The sequence below is a fragment of the Apium graveolens genome, chromosome 9 (assembly GCF_009905375.1).
Source record: "Apium graveolens cultivar Ventura chromosome 9, ASM990537v1, whole genome shotgun sequence".
NCBI classification, from domain to species: Eukaryota; Viridiplantae; Streptophyta; class Magnoliopsida; order Apiales; family Apiaceae; genus Apium; species Apium graveolens.
Genome location: NC_133655.1, coordinates 153628712 through 153639565, shown reverse-complemented (window position 1 = coordinate 153639565; position 10854 = coordinate 153628712).

The following is a 10854-nucleotide window of genomic DNA, read 5'->3' as shown; positions in this document are numbered from 1 at the left end:
AGTGCGATAACCTCACTTTCACAAGAAAAAGCAAAAAGCAAAAAGATCAAAGAATAAAATCAGGTACTCCTTTGAGATCTAGAGTAAAAATGTGGAAGGGACGACCCAAGTGCATTGATGGTATTAAGTAAATATGCATTAGAAAAGCAAAATATTTTCTTGGTGACTTTTCACACTCAATGATTACTGGAGAAATACTCTGATAATGGCATAAATTCTGATAAGCAGTCGTGACTCACTTACACTGAGAAGCCACTGTAAAATAGAATTTCAAAAGATGCATAAAATTAGCACAAAACAGTTGAGGTGGACTCAAGCATGAACTCATTCATCAGTAGGTTTCAGGACGATGACAGCTCTTTAGCAAAATTTTAGTTATGCCTTATTTCTAAGATGTACTGAAGTGAATCAGACTTTACTCTTTGTCTGTTATTTAGCTTAATGCACACACTAATCACTCCATCTGAATGATGAAAATTTCTGTGGTGGTCTACGTTATTTTAGATAAACAGTCATTGTGTCATTATTGCATAAATTCTGAGGACAAGCTCCAGTTTCATATTCTGATGATTAAGTTCTGAAGAATATAGCTCAGAACTTGTATGAGGACTTACTAAGATGGGCATTCCTTTTTTGAGTTAAGAAATTACGTTCTGATGACTGTTAAGTTCTGATATAAGTCTAAGTTCTGATATTACAGTCTAATGTTTTACTTGACTTATTTGTGAATAAAATTTGATAACAGTCTCAGTTAATAATTGCATATGTTGAAGTGGAAGATTAATAGTCACTATGGTTAGGGTTAATGGTATTTATACCTGAACAGTCCAATGTTACTTGTTTCTTGTGCGCTTTAAACCATGTTTCCTCTTTCCAATGAATGTTATTCTTTTTCAAAGTCTAGGGAGACGAGGTAGAATTAATTCTACCTGTCAGCATTCAATTTATTTGCGTCTTCTGGCATTCTCTTGCCTTTATAAGCAACCACTTCACATCAGCCTTCCCATCACACTTTTATCACAAACTCACTCTCATTTTTCATTTATCATCACAAATGGTTGCATTTGGCTGGTTCTACAATTATGGTGATGAGACTGTGCATGTCTTTTTGAATGGAATTCCAACTCCATACCCTATCACCAACATTCCTCACAATCTCTGGATTCAATTTCCAGAGGTTATCAAATGTGATCTGGTGGCCGTTCGAAGAGAACTTCATCTTCATCATCTTCGCCAGCAAGAGCGAATCATCCGACTCGCCATTCTGTTTGTCGAGAGTAGGAAGAAGAAGAAATGACTTAATCTCGTCTTCTTCCTGTTTTTCTTCATCATCAGCTTTGTTAGGCTTCTTAGCTAGGACTAAAGCTGTTGATGTTAGGTTTAGAAGCTTAGGGAAAATCTTGTATAAATATTGATGTAATTTCCATTTCATGAATGTAGTGTCTTGATATATTAATGAAAGTTTTTTTTACTTCAAGATTTTTTCTCTGAGTTATTTTATCTTGTGTTGATAAATCCTGATTGATATTCTAATGACCTTATAAATTTTGTTTTATATTAAGTTCTGATTCATTTTCAGCACTTATCTAATTTATCTTGGTCATTTTCATGTGATTTATTTTCAGAATATTAATGATGCAGTGAAAAATAATTCAATCAGTGATAACGGTTTAGATTTTGAATTAACCCTGTTTCTCTTGATAAATGGAACGGTTTTTCCTTGAAACTAGGCAAATGGGTAAGTAATGATTCCTGTTTTCTCGAGCCCAGTAACTATCCGTTATTAGTGCATGTCTGACAGGTGTCCAACGGTAACATTTTTTTTGAAGTATAAGTACAACAGAGAGAAGATTTCTTTAATCTTTTATGTTCTTCATATTTTATCTCTCTCCTTACTTTTACTCTCTTTCTCTTTATTTCTCACGTTGGTTTTTCATACAGACAATATATCAAACACCTAACATGCATACTTGAATCTCAATTTTTTCACATGGCACCAAAGGATTTAATCATTGATGGAGCTAAGTTTGTTCCAAACAACTATGCTGTAATTCTTGATCATGCTGAAGCTCCATCTGAATTGCATTTTGTGCAAGATCTTCTTGCACACAGTGAGATTGGGTATGCATTAACTCAGCCTGAAGTCTTTTCAAGTCAACAAGTTCTGACGTTTTGGCGGACTGGGCACTTTGATGATGGTGGTAAACATGGCACTCCCAGTATTGTTTTTGAAGTGGGTGATTCATCTTATGCAGTCACTCCTGGTACAATACGCAAAGCTCTACATCTCCCAGACAATTGTACTTTTTCAACTCCAGAGGAATCAGCACTTCAGGAGTTAATGGCTGATTTGGGATATGAAAAGAGTTTGGCAAAGCTTGGGCAGTTAAAAAGGGCTAATATCAGAAGAGAATGGAGTTTCTTCTTTGACTGCATCACCAAAGCTTTTGGGAACAAATGTTCGAATTTTGATGTTATCCCAATTCTGAGTCAGCACATAGGGTATGCTATTATCCATCAAACTCATTTTGATTTTGCAACTGGAATAATTGGTTCTATTGGGGATAGGATGACAGAGGATAGAAATGTTGTCTATTTTGCTAGATTCTGTCAACTTATATATACTTTTTGTACTGATGAACCTAAATTAGTCAGTTCCTCAACCCCACCTTTTAGAGTTGCAAAACGATACTTTAATGATCTGGTAAATGCTGATACAAAGAAAACAGTGGTTAGACCATTACAGATTCCTCCGTCTGTAAAACAGATCCTAGTAAATGCTGATCCTGATACTTATAGATCTGTTTACTCTGATGTCCAACCAACCACAAACACCCAAAAACCATCATCCTCAGCACCTACCACTCATACTACTCAACCTACCCTCAGGACTTATCTCAAATCCTATCTCTCTACTTCACAGACTGATCAACCCTCATCCTCCAAGCCAAAAAGGACAAAAACTATTCCTCAAACACCTCAAAAGAGGAGGAGGACTGTATTGAGAGATGAATCTGATACTGAGGAACAAGTTCCTTCTTCAGAACCTGTTGTAGGTGAAGCTGAGAAAGTGACTTCTCAGAAGGATTCTGGAATTGGAGGATCTAGGCTTCTCAAACGGCTTAGAAGAATGACAGTTCCTGAAACTCCAAAGGAATCCAAATCAACAACGAGATACAAGAAACAGAGGGCAAAAAGGCCAGTTTCAGATGATGAAGAGGAAGCAGCTAAGGAAGGGGATCAGGAATCTCTGATCTCACAAGACAAGGAATTTGCTCCGGTCACTTCTTCTCCATCAACTCCATCTAAGGAAGCTGTTTCTGAAAAGGCTAACACACCCTCTGTGTCTTCTGTTGATCCAGGCACAAGTGCTGATATTGATGTTCAAAACTTGGTTGTGCCTGCAGTAATTCTCTTAGAAGCTCCAACAACAAATATTCCTTCCACAACACCTGTTACTGATGCTGTTCAAACTCCAGAGTCATCAACAACACCTTCTCTGCATCAAGATGCTAATGATCAGAATTTAGGTGAGCATCAGGATATGGTTGTTGATCAGAACTTAGAACAATATCAGCAATTAGAGGATGCTGAAGCCTTCATTGCTACTCACACTGTTGTCTTATCAGAAGATACTGATTATTTAAGTTCTGATGCTGCACATGCTGGAGATACTGGTGATGCTGCTCCAACTGCTCATGTTGTAGATACTGATGCAGTAAGTCCTTCCGGACATACTCCTCAACAGACTCTTCCTAAGTCTGAATTGGTTAAGCAGTTTATTACCGGGGAAGCACCAATACCTTGGAGTGAAACTCCTGCAGGTCAGGAGTGGACTAAGGAATGGAACTCAGTTTCATGTGTTCCAACTGAAAAACATCTTGCTAAGCACTTGACTAAAGCTGATGCAATGTTAAATTCTGATGATTTTAAAACCCAGCTTAGGGTCACTGCATTGTGTACTAAACATCTACAAGGTCTTCATTCAACTACTCATGCAGAGCTACACAAGATTCAGGAGAACTTTATCAAACAAGAACAAGTTTGAAAAATTGATAAGAAAAAGTTCTTCCAACCTACCATTGACAGGATTGCTTATATTGAGAAGACTCAAGATCATCAACAAGCTCAGATTGATGAAATTCTGACAAATCAAGCTTCTCAGCAATCGCAACTTACTGAAATCCAATCCTCAGTGGAATTACTTATCTCTCTTCTACTACCTGCTGATGCCAAAAAGGGGGAGAAAGTGATTAAGTCCAAATGCAAGACTGACAAGACACTGACAGGAAGGGATAATGAAAAAGATGATCAAGGAAGCTCTGGAATGGGTAGAGGTCATAGTCAAGGTAGAGGATTCACATCAAGACAAGCTAGTCACAGGACAAGTTCTAATACTGGGAAAAGAATAAGTTCTGCTGCTGGTAAAAAGTTAAGTTCTGATGAACTTTTAGATCTTGATGAGGAAATGTCAAGACGGTTATTTCTTCAAGAAAATCCAGGAATGGACTTGGAAAGTTTAAAGGAAGAAGAAGCCAGACTTAAATCAGAGAAAGTCACATCCAAATCTGAAGCTTCTGGTAAAAAGTCACTTCCAAAACTCAAAGGCATTGTGATCAAAGAAAGGACACATACTGAAACAACATTGGCTAGATCACAACCACAGATAGATCCAAGATCCAAGGGTAAAGAAAAGGTTGGTGAACCTATCAAGGTTTATGTACCTCCTGAGGATGAAGAAATTACTGATGAAAAGGATGATCTTGCTCTGACTTCAAGAAAAGTTCTTAAAACAACCTCTGACATGGATCAAGTTGTTCAGAGTCAAGAAATTGTAAGTTCTGATATTCAAAAGAAGCAAGTAACCTCTGACACAGCTCAAGTTAACTTGATATCAGAAGATAGACCAAAGATACTCCTACCAGGATTCACTAAAGCAAAACAGACTCAATCTTTGAAGACTACTGCAAGTGGTTTTGAAGCAAGAGTAGTTACTGGAAAGGAAGCAAGAGATAAAACTGGATTGGGAAGTGCTGATGAAAGAAGAGTACATAACACTACCAATGATCCAACTTCCTTGAGTGAACCAGGTATTGGAGCAACTCCTGAGAGATTGAATCAACTGGAATCCGTACAGATGGTTTACCATACCTACTTGAAAGAATACATCATGTTGTATTTCATGACAGATGGTAGGGTTTATCATATAAGACAAAATGCCATTCCATTGAAGTATTTTGAAGAATTGGAGCATGTACTTTTCTTACTTCAAGTGGATGACAGAATAACAGGGACTGCTGCAAACTACTTAAAAGAACAGATTCAGAGACAGAAAAGGCTTTATTCTGTTAAGTCTGACAGCACATATGTTCCAAAGTACAGAGATCACAATGGTGATATTGTAATATCCGGGATATATCGTGTAATTATTTTTGCTAATAAATAATTATTATGCATGTTCAGTATCTATTTTGTGAATTATTTGTTAAGTGTTAAATGTGTTTGGATGTTTAAAAATGATATCAATTGAGTATTTTCATTTTTATATGTTCAAAATAAAATATAGATAATTGTCATATCTTCCTAATTATTTTTATGTTGATTTATGGATTTATAAGGATCATATGAAATTTATAAAATCTTTTTCCGGATATTTAAAACCTATTTTATAAAAACGGGAACCAACCGACGTTAGTCGTTGTTACGTTTTTGGAACCCGAAACTCTTCCGAGAACTCCTTCCTAACCTAATTGCAATATTCCGAGCATTTTCCGTGTTTCGACTTTTTCGATCCGGCGTACGGTTTGTCCTGCGCGGGTCCCGGCGCAACATTTTCGATACAATATTCGTTTCGGTAAATCAATAAAACCCGTATTTTCGATAAACGGCAGCTTTTTATTAAATTATCCCAATTATCACTTCGTAGTACGTGTAACCAGGCGCTGAGACCAAGACCGCAGTACAAATTGTACTGGTTTGGATAATTATCCTGAAAACCGATACCGTTTGGATCAGTTTTTACAAATAAACGTACCGTTTTATATCCGGAACGATCCAACGGGATACTAATTTTCCCGTAATTATAAATAGCCTTTACCGTATTTTATTTTGTACCGGAAATCATTTGCAAACAGTATTTACAGAGTTTTTACAGAGAAAATACTGTAATTATATTATGTTCTTCATAATCAAACACAAATTCGGAGGCGTTATCGATATCCGATTTTGGCGTACATATACTCAAAACGAAGCTACTGAAATCTAGAATCCAAATCTTCCATCAATTTCAACCCAGAAACATCTGGTGATTTTCTATTTAATTATTTATATTCGAATTTCTTGGTATTTAAATTATGAATTTTTGTACGGATGATTGTTTGAATGATTTGATGATTGTATGTTGTAGAGCTTGTTTTCCTGATCATTTTGGTATGTCATATGATCAATTTGGAGTTCAATAACATGTTCAAATTAGGGTTTGATTCTCGAATTGTATAATTAGGGTTTATATTCGTTTGAATGTTCTTGATTAAAATTGGAGGTTTCTTATTTAAGGATTATTAGATGTTCTAAAGGGGTGGGTTTTGTTCCCCTTGAAATTTGCAATTTATTCATATATAGTACGTTATCAGACGATTCCTGGATTGAACGGAGTTGTCGTTTGAAGTTTCGCCGGATTTATATAAACTCGCCGGCGGTGATTTTTCCTAGGGTTATTACGATCGATTTACAGCTTGTTTGATGAAATAAATTGCATGAATAAGTTCCTAAGATTATAATCTACGTTTCCCCGTTGATTTGATCGTGTTCTGGGTTGTTTTTGAGCTCGTCGGAAAGCTCCAAGTCGCCGGCAATGGCTGCGCCGGCGACGTGAGGTAGAAGATGGCAAAAGTGCAGAAAGGTCCCTGACCTTTCTGTACTCTTGCAGTTTGGTCCCTGACGTTTTAAAAACTTATAACAATTTGATTTCTGTTTAAAATCCTTTTAAAGTTTGATTTCTTTTTATAAAAATCATTTTAAAAATTGTTTTTAATTCCTAAAAAAATTCTGAAAATAATTATTTTAATTCCAGAAATTATTTTTAATTCAAAAATAAATCTGAATTAATCATTTAATTAATTTCAGTTAATTTTTAATTGATTAATTAGTCAATTAATTCAAAAATTAATTGATTAATTGATTTAGTTAATTATTAATTGATTTTAATTAATTATTTAATTAGATTTAATTATTTAAAAATGATTTAAAAATTCCGAAAAATAGTTTCGAACTTTAAAATATTATTGTAAATTATTTTTAAGGCTCGATAATTATTCTAAAAATGTTTCGGAGCCAGAATTGGCCAACCGAACCCTGTTTATTATTCTGAAATTGATCCAATGACTCGTTTTAATTCCGAAAAATGTTTTAAAGATTATTTTAAATACCAGAAAGCCTATTTATGACCCGAAATGTCTTTATAAATGATATGCCATTGAATATGTGATGAATTATGTGTTATATGTGACTTGTTGATTGACTGTCGGTCTATATATTCGGTGATTACTTGTTTATAGCATAACTTTTGATCCGTTAATCGGATTTGGGTGAAACGAAGGGTAGATAGAAGTATGTGTTGAACAGAATCGTATGAGTGGAATATTGATAGATACTTATGATGCCTAGCAGAATAAGCAAGGCGTAAGAAAGAGAAGCGGGTGATCAGAAAATAGAATTGGCATGTAGAAAATACAGCAAGTAAGCAGAGATTAAAAGCGAGGCATAAGAGAAACAGATGAATGGTGGTTGAATAGAGTTGTAGACAAGTACAAGTGAGGTTGGAATCAATTATGATAAGGCAAGTACTTCTAAACCTTTCTCGAGATTTATTGCAAATATTTCTAAAATCTCTTGTGACCTATTGTTAATATTCAAAATAGCTCTGTTTATTTTGGAAATACTTTGAATCCTCCAGCCTTGAACCTGAGCCACATCATTTGATCTTTGAGCCGAAAGCCTTATTCTTTGTGAACCATTTCTTGTGGATTTACCAAATATTAAACCATACAAATACGATACTACTCCACAAATATATATCCATCATATACCAAACACTGGAACAAAATTGTTTATATATACAAAAACTTTTATACTTAACCATACCTTGTGATATCGAAGCACTAAAACTTTGTAAAAACACTATTCATCTAATACTCGATTATCCTACCGGCTGGAGGCCACTTCTTTTATGAACTTTGACATACTCTTTCGGTATCCATGAATTTTCACCATGCTTTTATACAAAGGTTTTATTGTTACTGATTATGATCTGGTTTTATTGAATTCTATTGTTTATCATATTGAACTGTTTAGAATTGGATAGTTTTCTTTGTATGGACCAGATTCGTGGTCAGACCATATCGATGGTCAAATTAGGCCAATATGGGCCTTGGATCCAGTAGTCAGAGCAATGCTATGTGCTTTGCTCGGGGTTAGTGCGTGACTGATCAGCAGCCTAACCTTGATTTTTGAAACTTAAAATGAATATCCAATTCTATTGGTTGTTTAAGAAGAAACTTGATTCCTTTGAATCATCTCATTTATTATTGTTTAACCTCAGTTAATGGTAATATGACTTGCTGAGCTAGTTAGCTCACTCTTGCAAATCTTTTTATATATTCTACAGTTAAGAAGAATATGGTTGTTAGCAAGGTTTCCCAGTTCAATGTTCGAGCTAGGATTCCAGACTATGATTGATCGAGCTAGCAGGAGCTATTGGCAGTAGTGAGATAACAAGGTTGTAAGAATGATTTTATTATCAATTGTAAGTTAAATTAGTTGGGATTTGGTACGATGTAATAATTAAGGTTGTGGCTTGTTTTCATACTTTAACCTGTTGCGATCCGTGGTTTTGTGAAGCAGGGTCATTATAAATAATATTTCTTAATCAGGTTGATATATTGTGTTGTGTTGTGGACCCCAAACTTCTGACCCGGGTTTGGAGGGCGCCACAGGTTGGTATCAGAGCTACAGGTTATAAGTCACTGAAACAAGCCTAGATTGTCGGGATTGGGTAAAGGGTTAGATTAGGAATAGGAAATAGAAAAAAATAGGTCATTGTGAGGTTGAGTGAGACTGTATAGTAGGTCTCCGGCACGGTTCATGTTGCGATTCGGGATTCTTAACTAGTGACGTGATATCCAGGCAACGGCAATGGCAGATCCTGATTTCTCTACATCAACTGATCATTTGGAGTTATCCGTTTAAGGATCGTCATCTTCTCTCAGATTCGATTTGCGCTTTGTTCTCCATCAATATTAGCGGTATTACCTTCTGTTATAACAATTGCGCCTCCCCAAGTTATTCAACACTATTTTATCATCTCTCGATATGAGATTACCTATTCAAGAATCTTCATTTGCTTATTCTTGTTCTTTTGAACATTCAACTATGAATGTATCTTTTCTGTTTACTATACACCATATTCTATATCTTCAGTTTAAAAACCTTCCCAATGAAACAATAGCAATTGCGAAAAAGGACATGATAGCTGTAGTAAACGGTGAGTATTGCGATACAAATTAAGGTGATAAGGAGTTTAGAAAGAAGATTCAAGTGTTCTGGAGGATGGTTGTTATCAGGTTACAAGAAGCTATTAATTAGGTTACTCATGACTAGCTTGTGGAATAGAGTAGATAAGTGTTGAAGAGAGAAAGTTAGAGGAGATTAGGAATCTGAAGAATTCTTGAAATTAATAGTGTTGTAATGATGTGTTATATATTTTAACAAGATGATGTGACATTAGCTGATTTGTCGATTATTGGATAGTCTGTTTTACTTAATGATTGCAAAGTGGTTAACGGGAGTACTACCAGTATGGGAGCCTTAATGTGAAGCTACAAATGAGATAACGTGCAACGACAGCGGAAGTTTTAACTGATTACGGAAAGTAATAGACCCCAATGAAGGAGAGGAGATAAATGGAAGTGAATGGACCTTTGAGTGATCGTTCTTTAACTTGGTATCTGGTCATAAGAAGGACAACAACCAACTCATATAGTGAGGACAACCAGAGGTGTGATTTTCAAAAAATTTAACAAGTTTTCGAAAAAGATTTTTCCTCACAAAATTTCTAAAAGCCTTTTCGAATAAAATAAGTTTTAAACATCGGTTGTCAAGTTACTACTTGAGTTTCTTGTTTGTCAAAAGACTCGGATTAGTTGGAAGGATATTATTTTAGATTTAGTATTGTTAATTCAGAGGACGAAGTAATCTGCGATTATGAGGAAGTTGTTTATTCCTAACAAGAAGGTATAAATATTGTTTAATAAGATTAACAACAAAACCAGCATATGGAGTAACTATTCATCCAATTACTTGGATTATCAGAGTCCAAGGAATTCATGGATTTAATGGAAGCCTGAGCACGACCGAAGAAGATTGGGAAGATTTCCAGACTTTTCTAAAAAGAAGAATATTGTTAATAAAATGATCGTTATTCCAAATTAAAAAGAGGAAACTCAAGGTTATCTGATAAGAACGCCATTATGATCAAATTGCTAAAGTATTGTACTTGTAGGTACGATGTTACAGATGCGAGACTTAACAAGTAAGAATCTACCATAATGCTTAGTTACAAAGGCATTTTAGCATACTTCTAAAGTTATTATATGATTCAATTGGGATATGATCAATCAAACTCGAAAGATGAATACAAGTGAAATGGGGATAGTGATCAATGGTATCATTCTTATCCTCAACATTACAGCGTATATTCCTTTTTAATTCCTAAAATGTATGAACTCTTTTTTTATAAATTCTTTCTGATGATATCAAAATGTAAGGATTTTGCATTCCTTTCAAATTTAATTGTTC